We start from the raw sequence: 13,215 nt of genomic DNA, 5'->3' as shown, positions 1-13,215 counted from the left end.
GATTCAGTGCTGCCTTTTCCATGCATGCATTCCTTCATTTTAAAAAAATAAATCTTTAAAGGCCTTGTGAGGGTTATACAGCCTCTCTACTTGCCTGTTAATATCCTTTCTGTTCCACTCCATAAATTCTAGAGCTATTTATTATACACATATATTTTGCATACCTTGAGTAATGTAGGTTCAGAAGGGTCAACTATATGGCCCTGAAAAAGAAGGCCTCCTACTACAGATTTAAATTTATCATTCTAAATTGTATGTGTTGTTTTGCAAAGCCTGTATGTCTAACCTTCATTGAAGTGAAGTTCATGGGGAAAAAAAGCTTTTCTCTTTTAGAGCCACTCCTGGTTTTTTTTCCAGTGGGCTTTGCTGGTTCATTTTCTGGAGCAGGATCATCACAGGCAGGGATGATGGTGACATCTTCTGCTCTCAGTGGTGGCTTCAACACCAGCTCTGGCCTTTCCCTCAGCCTTCATTAAGCCAGAATAGTTTCCAGGCAGTCATCCAGTCACCACTGCAAATATTTAACAGAAATATTAAGCATTTAATTATTTCTGAAGGGAGAGATGCATGATGGCCATGGGAAGCAAACATGCAGGAGAGACAGGGCTCATTGGTGCATGGATGGTCCAAGGTCCAGATGTTCTGTGCTGGAGCTGGGGGTAAAACCAACACAGGGTGTGCACAGTGTTGCTCTGTCACCATGGCTAACAGCTTTTTGGGGAGAGGCAGAAAATCCAGAATTCCTCTGTTTGTTATATGGGTGAGGAAATTTGCAGGAAGGATAATGGAAGAGGCCAGCAACTTCATTGGAAAGACAGGAACATTTTTTTGATGCCCTGATATTTTGCTCAAACGAGGGATTTCTTCTGACCGGCTGGGTGGAACATCCATGTGGAAAATTCCCCACTTTTGTAGTTGCCTAATGGTATGTAAAAGCTTCATTTCAGCTGGCACTGCAAAGTAATTTTGCAATTCACTCTATTTAAAAAAAAAATTATTGATTTTAAAAACTTGTTAAATGCACTGGTTTGGTGTTGTGTTTTATAAACAAACTAGTTTTCAGTGAAGTGAGGATGACAAAATGGGTAGTCTGATGTAGTGAAGTGACTGCATGCCTGGGGATCAGGAACAACTGAATTCCCAGCTCAGCACTGCTGTGGACACTCTCTCAGGCTTTTATTCTCACTTTCAGTCGTGGAAACAGCTATCAGATAGATTTTCTTTTTGTAAGTAGGATTATTTTAAACTTTTGTAGGGAAACCTTTTGGTCTTTCTGTCTCCAAAGTGGGGATATTTGTGATTCTGGCTTTCAGAGGATATTAAAGTCAGATCCTGCTCTGCTCCATCAGGAGCTGAACTCTGAGAAAGGCAGGGAGTGGCTAATGACTGGTACAGAGCTGTGCTGCTGTCAGTAAATGCATGTCAGGCAGGTTTGGTGTTTGATGTGGTGGCACTGGTGAGTTAATAAGTGCAGTGTAAAGGTGCACACGAGGTGTGCTGCGCAGAGCAGGAGGATGCTGTGTCATTTCTGACAGGCTGCTCGTGGCTCTCGAGCAGGGGCACTGGGACTTGGTGGCTCAGAGTTGGTAGCACAGCACTCTGATTGTAGATGAGCGAGTTCTTTTTGAAGAAGTTGGTAAATTCTCCCATTTCAAGTGAGCAGGGCAGCATGCATTATTACAGCTGATTAAAAACTTGTGCCAAATCCATCGCTCAGACAATTTCTGATGAGGGAGAGGCATTTTTCTAAAAAATAATAACGTGTAATGCCCAAACCAAATGGTTTTTAGCTTTAATGCAGTCTCACTGCTTTGAGCTGCAAGTACCTTAACAGCACTGCAGGAAATGAAAGGCACATTGTTCACTGAAACATTAAAAAAAAAAAAAAAAGAAAAACAATGATGCCGTAACTCACAGAACTCGTTTTTCAGCCCTGCAGTAATTACACTGGACTTGTAAATATCATTTGTGAATTCTTTTGCTTAAGTAGGGTTGGACTTGAGTGTTAAACCCTAAAAAAAAGTTTTAAGTATATGCTTCCTTTTCCATGCCTAAAAACAGAAAGGAGAATTTCTGGTCTTTGAGCTGTGGGGGAAATAAAAAGCCACGGTGGGAACAAATGCAAAGAGAAGTTTCTTCTCCAGACAAAGCTGGTCATGGAAGGCATGATTTAGCTTTGGCTGAAAGGGAGGAGGAGATTATGTGTGAGAAGACCCCTCTGCCTAAACTCACAGGCTGCAGAGTCCAGTTCCTCTGTGAATGCTTTCCTTCTGGTCCCAGATTTGCCATTCCAAGTGGGATAGCTTTGGCCAGTGGCAGCAGTGCCTGCCTGGCCCAAGGCTTGGGCACTCTGCTCAGACTCTGCTCAGAGTTCACCCTTCAAAGCCTCATCCCAAGCAGAGAACGAGGAGCTGCTCTCTGTGGTTGTCCCCATCACTCATCCAACAGTGCAGGTTAAATGCTGGCTGAGTGACATCCAGTCCCTTCCACAGCCAAATTTTTAACAAGGGGAAACATTCTGCCTCCCATATTCCACTCAGGCCATGCCTGACTCTCATCTCCACTGCTTCAGGTGGAGTCCAGCTGCCTCACAGGCTTTCAGAGCTGTGACAGAGCTCGATGCCAGCTCACCAAGGAGTGCTGGGCTTGTCTGGAGGCTCCTCTGCCCTTGGATGAGCCCCTCAGCTCCCACCTGAGGACTGCAAGGACACGAGCAGTTCTCTGAACACACAGTGCTGGAACTGGTGCTGTTAGAAAATACCTGGTCTCAGATGACTAACATTCCTGAAACATCTCATTTTCAGGAGATAACTGAGCCTGGCAGAGAAAGTTTTCTACCAGTTACAGCTGCAAAGGCAGTAATACAGTAACGGCGGCTTTTATTAATGTTCTTGTTCATGGGATTATTTGCATCAGAATCTTATAAATGCAAGAAGACTCTCCTCTCTTGTTTACAGAGCCACGCTGAGGAGTTATCACAGCCTGAGGGACTAATCTAAAATTAACTTTCTTCAGAAAAAGCTTTTAAAAAAAAGCCCTTAGCATTTCCAATAAGGAATCTCATCGCTGGCGCTGAAGTCAGAGCTCCTGGTGATGTCAGCTTGTTTGCACCTTTGTAACTTGCCAGGACCAAATTCTGAACAGATTTGCACCCTTACGGATCACGTTGTCTGCTGACAGGGAACAGCAGTGGGGAAATTTGTCCAGGCTTGGAATCTGTGGCCGAGTCAGGGAGTACTGGTGGGGTTGGTCTGCTCTGGCTTCTCTGGGACTGGGCAGGACGGGCTGTTGACTCCAACACCTCCCATCAGCCAAGAAAGGTCTGATGAGGTCCAACCTGTGTTTCATCACCCCCTCAGAGTGCCTGTAGGCAGCTCTGAGAGCCAGCGTTTCCCAAGGAAACAAAAGCAGATATGTCTGGTTATAAATTTAGCTTATGTGTGATGTAGTCTTGCATTTCCTTCGTCTTATTTCATTGCATTACATTCCCAAAAAGAACTAGAAATACAGCATTTCAATCATAATAACCTAGAATTGAAACTTTGCAGCATCCAGGTGTATTTCCCATCCAGATTCATGACTGTCATGAAGAATCATCTGAATAATTAGGAAAGAAAACATCTTTTTTCCCTATACTACCATATTCTCTTTTGAGTACAGACCATTTCCAGGATTTAGTGGGTCGTGTAGTAGGCTCAGGATTTAGCTTGCTTATCAGTGGCTGGCACTCTCTTGAGGGAATGCAGTGATGGAAATGGCTCTGACTGTCAGTCAGGCCAGAAACGGGGACGTCAGTGGGGTCAGCTGTGCTGGGATGGCTGGAGACCCTTCTCATCAGTGACCTGCAGTGCTTGAGGCTTGGGGATTGACAGAGGACTTCAGTTTTCACTGCTGCTAACCATTAACCTTCACAAGCAAAGCATTCCCACAAAAAATTCATCCAAGGCGAGTATGACAGGAAATATTCAAAGCATGAAATGAATGCTTATAGCATGACAAAGCAGTGCTTGAAAGACATGAAACGTTCATTACGCTTGGAGTGGCTGAGCACTGCAGAGGAGAGGAGAAATAAAAGTGTGACTCCAGTATGTATTTGTATTTCTCTGTGTGTGTGTGTGTGTACAGAAAAAAGGCAATGAACCTTTCCAATGGATAAGGTGCATAAATACAGCTGTGATTATTCTATGTCGTTTCAAAAATGTTCTTTTATTCTGTTGCTCCGTCCCATTCCTTTCCATGAATCTTTATACAGGAGATAACAGCAAGGGCCATCTAGAGGGCAGCTTGGAAATGGGATGGCCAGGAGCAGCAGCCTCTTAGGGAACTCTGGAGCTTCCCTTTGCAGGGTCAGGGATTTTCTTTGTCCCAAGGACGCCTCAGTGTCAGGTCCCTGTCTCCTTCTCTGTGGGATGGGCATGGCACCCCCTACCCATGTCCCATGTCCCAGAGCACAGCAGCTGGAGCTGGGAGCAACCACCAGCTTTCCCTACAACTGTTTTTAATGTCTGTCTTCTTGAGAGAGCTGCTGTTTAATTAAGAGCTGAGAGCTGGGCTGCGTCAGGGTATTGCGGCCGCCGGAGCGGACCACAGGCTGGAGGATGCTCTGGAACACCACCCTGCCCACCAGGAAGCTGGGCACTCAGGGGAAGGAGTTTATTTGTGGTGTGGGCATCACTTCATTTCTGTTGAGTGGAGAGGGGAGTTTATTAGTGGAGAGTGGGTGCGATGCCAAGGTCTGACTTGCAAAACAAAACCCCAAACCTTTCTATTTGTCTTTCTGCGTAAAAATTCCCTAATGCTCGGTAATGTAAGACGAGGGGAAAATTTTACTTGCAGGAGAATTGCCTTCCACAATAACCGAGAGAAAAAACACAAAACGCCCACACCAGAGCAGCATGATCCAAAATGTGAACTTTTTACGCCTCCTGAACCTTCTAGGTTAGGCTTCCAACCAAGTGATCTTTTATTATCAACATGATATACCCTTGACATAATTTGGCGCGGTTAAAGCTTCTTCTGCTGAACTCGTGATTTCATTTACTAGATCTGATGAAAGTTCTGTGAACCACAGTAAAATGTGATAATTAGTAGTTTAATTCTTTTAGGGTGTGCGTATTAATTGAAAAGGCTTGAACTATAAATACAGGGCCTGTGGATAAAAGCCCCCTCTGAAATCAGTCGCTTGCCCGAAGTATTCATTACTCCACATCTATTTAGGTGCTGTCTCTTTGTGGCAGTGAGTGGGAACCCTCCACTCAGAGATCACAGCAGTGAAACCCAGGCTGGCTCACCGCTGCTCTCCTGCCATCGGAAGTGCTCCCTGGCCAAAATTTTTGCCCTCTGTGGTCAAACCACTGGAAGTTAGAAATGTGTGCTGGGAGCTGTGCTCCAGATGAGCTGGGGAGGCGCTGGCTCCCTTCCTGCAGAAGTCAGAAGGGGATGAAGGCTTGAGGCAGAGGCAGTGCAGCAGTGGGTGAGTGGGTGGGTGGGTGTCTTTGTGTTTTCCAGCAAGTCCACCCAAAGGCATCAGAGATTCCCTGTGACTGCAGTGCCAGCCAGTCTGGCACTTCTTAGCAAAACACTTTTTCCCCCACTTACACACTTATCCTTCACTGTACCTGGACTACCAGGACCTAAACTTCTGTGAGTGGCTTCAGCCAGAGCTCGGTTCATCCAGATGGGAATGTCCAAGTGTAGATAAGGGATTGCACTTTCTCACTCACATTTTCAAAAGAAAAAGTGTTCTTTTGCTTTGACTTCCTGACCAGCACAGGAGGTGTTCTGTTGACCCCAGACCTTTCCAAATAGATCTGTACAGTATGAAAATGTGTGTCATTTTTTCACACCTTCTTCTGATTTCTGCCTGTGGCGTAGTGCCTTTATGAATCTTGTGGTTTTCAAGGTTGGTTTGCTTTCAAATGGATCCAAACCTTCATACTCATACTTGGTTTGCACGCTCAGAAAAAACCTATATGTCTGCGTATGTTGCAGATTCTTGGGTTAATCAGGTGCTTTCCAAGTAATCCTAATTTTGTAAACCTGGAGCTGTATACACCAGCAGGGAGCTGCATGTGAACTGCAGTGCACAGCTCCTGAAAGCAGCACAGGGGACTGCTGCTGTTGTCAGGAAGGGCACTTTAGTGAGACCAAGCTCCCAGAAAAAGCTTCATCCCTTCTATAGATAATTAGATACTGTTTTTTTAGTTGCAGGTACTACTTTTTAATTGCAGAAGTTGATAGCAAGGAACTGCAAAGAAAGTTTAGGGCAAGTCTCATGGAGAATAAAATCCCCTCTGAAGCCTGGCTCTGGTGTGGCTGAAATGGAAAAGTACCAGATCCGTTTCTTGGAAAGTGAGAAGGAGATTTTTATTTGCAATGGTCTGCAAATATTTTCCCAGGAGCAGGGTAGTGAGCACGGCAAAAGGGGCAGGAGGAAGGTGAGGCGAGTCAGCCACACTTATAAACACACTCCTTTCACTCTGCTGTTGTTATCTGGCACATAAAAGGGCGCCACAAGTTGTTTACAGCAGTTTGTGTTGTTCATTTCTGCTCCTTTTTCTGTGCCCTATCTTCACTTGTACAACTTTTTTTCTGGGTTGTGATAGTGTCCGGGTAGATTTGGGCAGTGGAAGGTGCCAGTTGATTAAAAATGCTGCTTGATATGTGCATTTCATGTCTGCTGTCTTAATATTTTTTTGTTAACCACTGTTGCAACTGAAGAAAATGCTGAAGTTTGACAGTTGGGAGTTACTGCTGAGTATGTGCTGTAGACTATATCATCCCTCTATCTTCTCCCTTTCTCCCCCTCCTTCTGGAACCAAATGATTTATAAAATGCCTTCACATTCTTGAGTGAGTTCACACTATCACCTCCAGGCACTGCACTGAGGAGTCTTAGGAGTGGATGGGAAACACAGATCTGATAGCTGGTATTTTTTTTCTGAAAGGGGATAAAAAAAAAAAAAAGGCAAAAAAAGGGCTGATTAAATTTAAAGGAGAAAAGTTTCCTGCTGTGCCCCAGAGTAAATCTGCAGTCAGTGAAGCACTTTCTAGTAAACAAGAGATGTGCGTGGTTAAAGTGGGGTTTTATTATTACCCACTGCCATTGTTTTCCATTTTCATGAGATTCAATTAATGCAATCATTTTAGAGTGTCTCTAATCATTACCTCCCGCCCTCCCTCACTTGCACTTGAAGCAGGGGGATCTGCTGCAAGCCACACTCTGGTGTGAGGAGCAGCACCTCGCTCTGCCCCTGCCAAGGGCAGGCACAAGGAAATGACAGGGCTGCTCCAGGGGATCCAAATACCTCTCTCCTCTCTGTCTGGCCTTTGCAGGACACAAGGCCAGCACCCCTGGCTGTGGTGTGGCCTCCCATGGGGCCACCGTGGCACCCCAGCAGTCCAAGCACAAGGGTGCCAACACCAGCTCAGACCATGCTGGGCCAAACTTTTACTGGTGTTTCTTCTCCCAGGGTCATTAGGGAGAGATACTGCTGGTGTAGCTGTACCACTCTCACTCACAGAGAACCCAGACCTGTTATGTTTCTGCTTTAGTTCTTTACTCTTAAGATTTTATCTGTAACAGAAGGCTCTTTGACAGCTGCATCCCCATCTGAAAACCTGCTGGTGCTTGGGGGGGTGTCCCCACCTGACCAGCTTTGCACTGCAGACCTCCTGCAATTTTCCCACATGTTAGACCTCAGAAGTCCTGATTTTCAAAATCAGGGAATTCACATTCAGGAAGTTTCCAGCAGCAGAATGCAGAAAGCTGGCCCTGTCCCCCACGCCGTACAGAGGGGAGCCAATTTTATTGTACAGCAGAGCATGCCAGAGCTGGAAATGCAGGAGGAAGGGGAGAGGTGAGGAGCAGGAGAGGGTGGACAGCAGCTTGACAGACTGAGGTGGCTGCATTTTTGAGGCAGGAGGGGATCCCCACAGATTTTTTTGTGGGGGAAGTCTTAGAGCAGTGGTTGGGTAGTGGCCCACGGCTCCATTTAAATCAATAACAAAGTGAGCTGGAAAGGGTATGACAACCCCAGCAAACAGCTCAGTGTTAGTGAATCCAGATTTCTGTCTGCCATGGCCATGAAGGATGGATTTGCAGTAGGGCTGGGGGCTGTCCACTGTTAGGAGGAGAGAGAAGTAAAGATCATCCCGTGTACAATATAAATGTAAGTTGTTATTACTACTATTGCTATGTCAGCCGTAAACTGTTCCCACGAGAACAGAGGTGCAGCATCATTGAAAAAGAATGTCTTACTGTGAAATGGGCAGCAGAAACACTGTGGCATTATCTGCCAGGCAGTGAATTTACCTTGGTGACAGATCATTATTCCCTCCTGCAAACGAACCGGATGAAGGGCAGGAACACAGGGATAACTCAGCAGTACTTGTGTTTTACAAGCTTCTGAATTGGAAAAAAAAAAACAAACAAAAAGTAGCCAGATAAAACTGTAAGGATGGAGAAAGTCAAGAGACATTGCTTGGGGCAATAAATGGGGAGGAAAGCAAATTTTCTTCCAGATCTATGCTGACATGATACGTGGACTAAGACAATAAATATGTGGACAGCAGGCATTAAAATGAGACACCAGTGGTGAACCTAAAATCCTTCCTGTCCCTCTGTAATCTCTGGAGATACCATGTCTTTTGAGAATTAATCTCTCCCTGTTGAACTTCAGGAAGTTTTAAAACCAAGATGTTTCAAACAGTGTAATTGCTCTGGACCTGAGACTTTGGTTCTGGAGGAAGTCACCCACCCCTCTCCTGCCCATCCTCACAAGCCAGAGCAGAGCCGGGACAGAGTTGCTCAAGAGCAAAGGTGGATGTAGCAGGGCATGTGGACTTGGCTGAGTGATTTCTTCATCATTAGATGTAGGGAGTAGAAGAGTGGACTGTCTATCTACTCCCACGTGTACTTTTTCCCTTTCTGTTTTTCTTTTGAATTCTACAGAATGGGAGTTTCTTAGATAAATTATCATTTTTGATAAGTATTCATGTGCTCTGTGGAAGAATGTGTCTAGGGATGGGCACTCTGAGAGAATTTCCTCCTCAGCTCTTCCAGTGAAGTTTTGTTCTAAACTGCCCAAATGAAGCCATTATTCAAAAGTAAAAATGTTCTGTTCCAGTTCTTGTTTTCATTCTTTCGTGTGTCTGGGGACTAAACTTCTGTGAAAAAGAGCCCATTCTCACAGGATGCCTTGCCTAATTTTGCAGACAAGAGAGGTTCAGCTATTCCAATTACGATGAGATAAGAATCTGAAATGTTTGGGATCACATCCATCCTGAGTTGAACTCCAACTTTTCCAAAATCCATCCATCATTATTTTTCCCTTTATTTCTGCATTTCAGTAATGCAAGCAAAGGAGGAACAGAGAAGAAATGAATGTTTATGCATCATAAACCATAATAGATGGGTTTTCTTTTACCTGAGTTGCTTTAGTTTAATGTAGAGCTCTGCCAGTGGAATTCCTTTTCCTTTTTCATTTTTTCCTGCCAGCTTGAAAGTCAATCAGAGCACAAACTGACACAGGCCAGACTGCTAAGTGTGGCCCAAAATATGAACTCCTGGGCTCTGTGGTATCTTCAGTTTGTCTTAAATTCAGGAGGATAGGGCAATCCAGCCAGTGCCTTGTTTGTGCATCCCAGAGTGTTGCACTGTGCCACACACACTGGCTGCTAGGATGAGTTGGAGGGTCTAGAAAGGCAGATCTTGTACCACAGGAAGGGAGTGCAAAGGCTTAGCTGTCCAGCCCAGCTTCCAGCAGCAGATTCACCCAGGTCCTCACTGGTACCCCAAATCATGTCTGAGTTGCTGCAGGCACCTTCCTGGGATGGGACATCCCTCCAATGTCATCCCAACCCCCTGAGCACCTCCCCTGGAGCCACCCAATCTGACACACATGGGACAAGCACTTGAAATCAGTGAAGGATGAACGAGGTCCCTCTCTGCCTCTTCTGTTTGCTGTGTTCATGTTGAATCCCTCACGATGAGTAAACTCCAGGGCCCCCTTTGGGCTACAGCTTGAGCAGATTACACGAGAAAAATAAACTTGGTCCGTGTTCTGGCCTGACCTTGGCCTGAACCTGAGAAAGTGAATGTCCCTATCACACCAACATGTGTCTGTGAAAGTGCAGTAAACACACACGAGGGTCACTGGCCCTCTCTGTCCTGCAGTCCCAGGCCAGGAGTCTGGAGTTTTGGGCTGTCCGCCCAAGTACTTGCTAATAAATGTCCATTCTTAGTGCATAAAGGAATGTAGACAGGGCATCCTGCCCTACAAAACACAAACTTAGAACGAAACAGAGAGTCTCAGTCCTCTGCAGAGCTCTGCTGCTGGTTTCCACATCCAGCAGTCTCTTCCCACTGGAATTCTGTCGCTGGTTTGGGACTTGGCTGGGGAATTGCCCACTGATACTGGGTGTTCTGCACTGCTGTCTGGAATTGTGGCTGCCTGCTTAACCCTGAGTGCAGCAGAGCTTGGGGAGTCAGTCAGACAGTCTGTGGGGCTTCCACCTCAGTGCCTGGGGGAGGCAGAGCCTGGGTATGAGATGGGAGCCCCAGGACAGGGCTGTGCTGCTTCCAGGGCTCTGCAGTACTTTGCCCAGGCACCTTCACTATCCCATTGGAGCCAGTCAGAGGCAGATGATTGCATGGCATGAGATGACATGACTGGTGACAAATCTCTTCCCTCACCAGCCACAAGAATAACTAACCTGTAAAGTAATTAAAATAACTGATATGTAACCAGTAGACATCAGCCTATTTGGGACTAAAAGCTAGCAGAGTTAGTTCTGTGCAAAGAATAGAGGTGTAAGAGACTCCTGGAGGAAAAACTCCCAAAAATTCAATTTAGAGGACAGCAGGTAAATACACAATATGCATGGAGTTTACTGTGAATTACAGATTGCTCACCACTGGTGTCAGCTGAGAAGTGTAAGAAGTAGCTCTGAGTGGGGAGGAAAGCCATGGGGAGAGGTGGAATGGCTGATCCTCATGACTTGGCTTCCATGCCCAGCTTCCTTACTTTCCCATCACTTTTGTACAATCTAATCTTGAGCAGATACTTCCACACCATTATCATGGTGTCCTGCCAGAGGCTTTTAGAAGTGCCGTGGTGTGAAGAGAGGGGAGTGCCAGGAAGGGAGGATGAGAGGAGCCAGTGGATGGAGTCTCCAGGGTTTGTGTCCATATCACAGGACATACCACTGAGCTGCCCTCAGCTGACCCTGTCCCCACCAGCTCCTCCTGGGCTCTGGGCTCTCCCAGAGAATCCTGCCATATTATCTGGATGCATGGATTATTCCTGTAACTATAAACTAAGATGCATATTAAAACCCTCCTGGTATCTCTTTTTACATCCCCCTAATTCTGTGTTCACAGGACCTCAGACTCCCTGGGTCCAGCCCTGAGCATGTCTGAAGGGTAACCTTGGAGGGTGCACTTATCTACCACCAGCTGAGGGAGGGAGGGTTTTATAGATCCTGAAATCATCACAGCATCATTGAGTGCAGTTGTATAATTTCTTGGCAAAATACTAATTAAAATGATATTTACACACAATGCTTATTTAAACTTAAGACTTATTTAAAAGATACTTCCAGGGCATCTGAATCACCCTGGTATTTCATTTCACTGTCTAAAATTACTTCTGGAATACTATATTTTTTTATCTTGCTGTGTTATGGCAATTAGAAATCTCTGTGTTTACTAGGAACAGAGAGTCCAGCAGAGAGGAGTGTTTAATGTGATGAGCAGTGTTAGGAGCTCAAAGAAAAGTCAGATGCGTGTCGACACATCTCAGAGCTGTTCTGCTGCTCAGAATGACTGTTCGTGATGCTTGTTTCATGATAAACTTCCTCAGAACATGATGTTACTGGAAAAGAAATGATCCACTCTGAGAAACACGCAGGTGACACAGTTGAGTCAGCAGCTTGCAGCAGTGACACAGGCTTACGTTTATAAAAATCCCCTCTGAACTTTTGTCTCCTGCGTGCCTACATCAGGGCCCTAAAATCTGTCCTGCTTCTTGTGCTCACTTGGTAGCTGTTCAAACTAGAAAAAATCTTCCCACCAGCCTGATGAAGAGGTAGATTCCCAGCCTCAAAAGTCTCAATAGTCACAAAAGTTTCCTTTTTCGTAAGTAATTTGCTGTTTAAATGTTAGTGTCTCTGGTGACCACTGCTATCTCCAGGGAAATGATAAACATGGACAAATAACAGGCTGCTGTGGAAAACCAGAAAATCCTGCCTCCCATCTGAGGGGGTTTAATTATTGGAGTTGCAAGCGTTTCCCCGTGCACAAGCATCTCGGCATTCATAGGTGGAAAGCACCTCATGCTGTGTTTGAAATATCAACTGGATTTAAAAGAAGGCTTTGTGCTTCAGCATGGACCTTTCTTAGCCTCCTGCAGATGGTTCCTGTTGCTGAAAAGAGACATGACTTGTGAGATGGGGAGACCTCCGTGCCGATTTTCTGTGCTGCTCTAATCCTGCTTTACACCCATAAAAGACTTCAGTCCTTAAGCCTTTACCCTCTTTCTCCTAAATATTAAAATTATTTTCCTGAGTGTCATACCGTATTAAAGCAGAATGGAAATGGTTTTAACAATTGCTGGCATGGGGCTTCTGTACAGCATGTGTGTCACAAATCATGTCACTTTTCAGCAATAGGGCTGCTGCCAGCGGGAGGCTCAGAAATGCTCATGTTAATCAAAAATTTTAATTTCAAATCAAATTGACAGTTTACACATGGTGAGAAATGCTTCTCACCATGTGATATTTCAGTATGCTACACTGGGCAAAATGGGTGCACTTTCCTGTTAAGAATTTTGACTACAGTATCTGCAAATTTATGGGTTTCAGTGTATTGGGTATGGTAGTGGTTGATCTAAGGGAGCCCCTTGGAGAATAGGAGACAGAAGGGTTTTCATGCAGCCTGGCACTGGTGAGCTGCTGTTGGCACATGCTGCTGGAGAAATGACAGGTATTCAATAAACATCACTATGGTTAAGAGGAAGATTTAAAGGAGGGAGGGGCTGCAGTGCTATAAACAGGATTTGAAACAAATGTGCTTATTTCAGCCCGTGATTAGTCTGAATACCTAAGTATTCCACACCAGTTTTTAAATATCCTTACATTTATTTTCACACTGATGTTCTTCACACAGCATGAACAATAATATTTATGGCATTAATAGTGTAGCTAAATTCTAATT

General features: G+C 45.1%; 1 protein-coding gene and 1 long non-coding RNA gene across 10 annotated transcripts in view; one reads left to right on the top strand and one right to left on the bottom strand.

Moving 5' to 3' along the window:
- The window catches only part of NFIA (nuclear factor I A), a 198,512-nt gene that overhangs the window by 87,481 nt on the left and 97,816 nt on the right, over window positions 1-13,215 (top strand). The gene's annotated exons all lie outside the window — the stretch shown is intronic.
- On the bottom strand, window positions 5,683-10,047 carry LOC130256491 (uncharacterized). Its single transcript, XR_008841128.1, has 3 exons — window positions 9,915-10,047; window positions 8,314-8,406; window positions 5,683-6,939 (listed from the first exon to the last, which is right to left on the bottom strand). It is a non-coding gene; the product is annotated as an uncharacterized LOC130256491 (long non-coding RNA).

Source organism: Oenanthe melanoleuca, chromosome 8 (assembly GCF_029582105.1).
Source record: "Oenanthe melanoleuca isolate GR-GAL-2019-014 chromosome 8, OMel1.0, whole genome shotgun sequence".
NCBI lineage: Eukaryota > Metazoa > Chordata > Aves > Passeriformes > Muscicapidae > Oenanthe > Oenanthe melanoleuca.
This window is presented reverse-complemented; position numbering and strand designations above follow the sequence as displayed.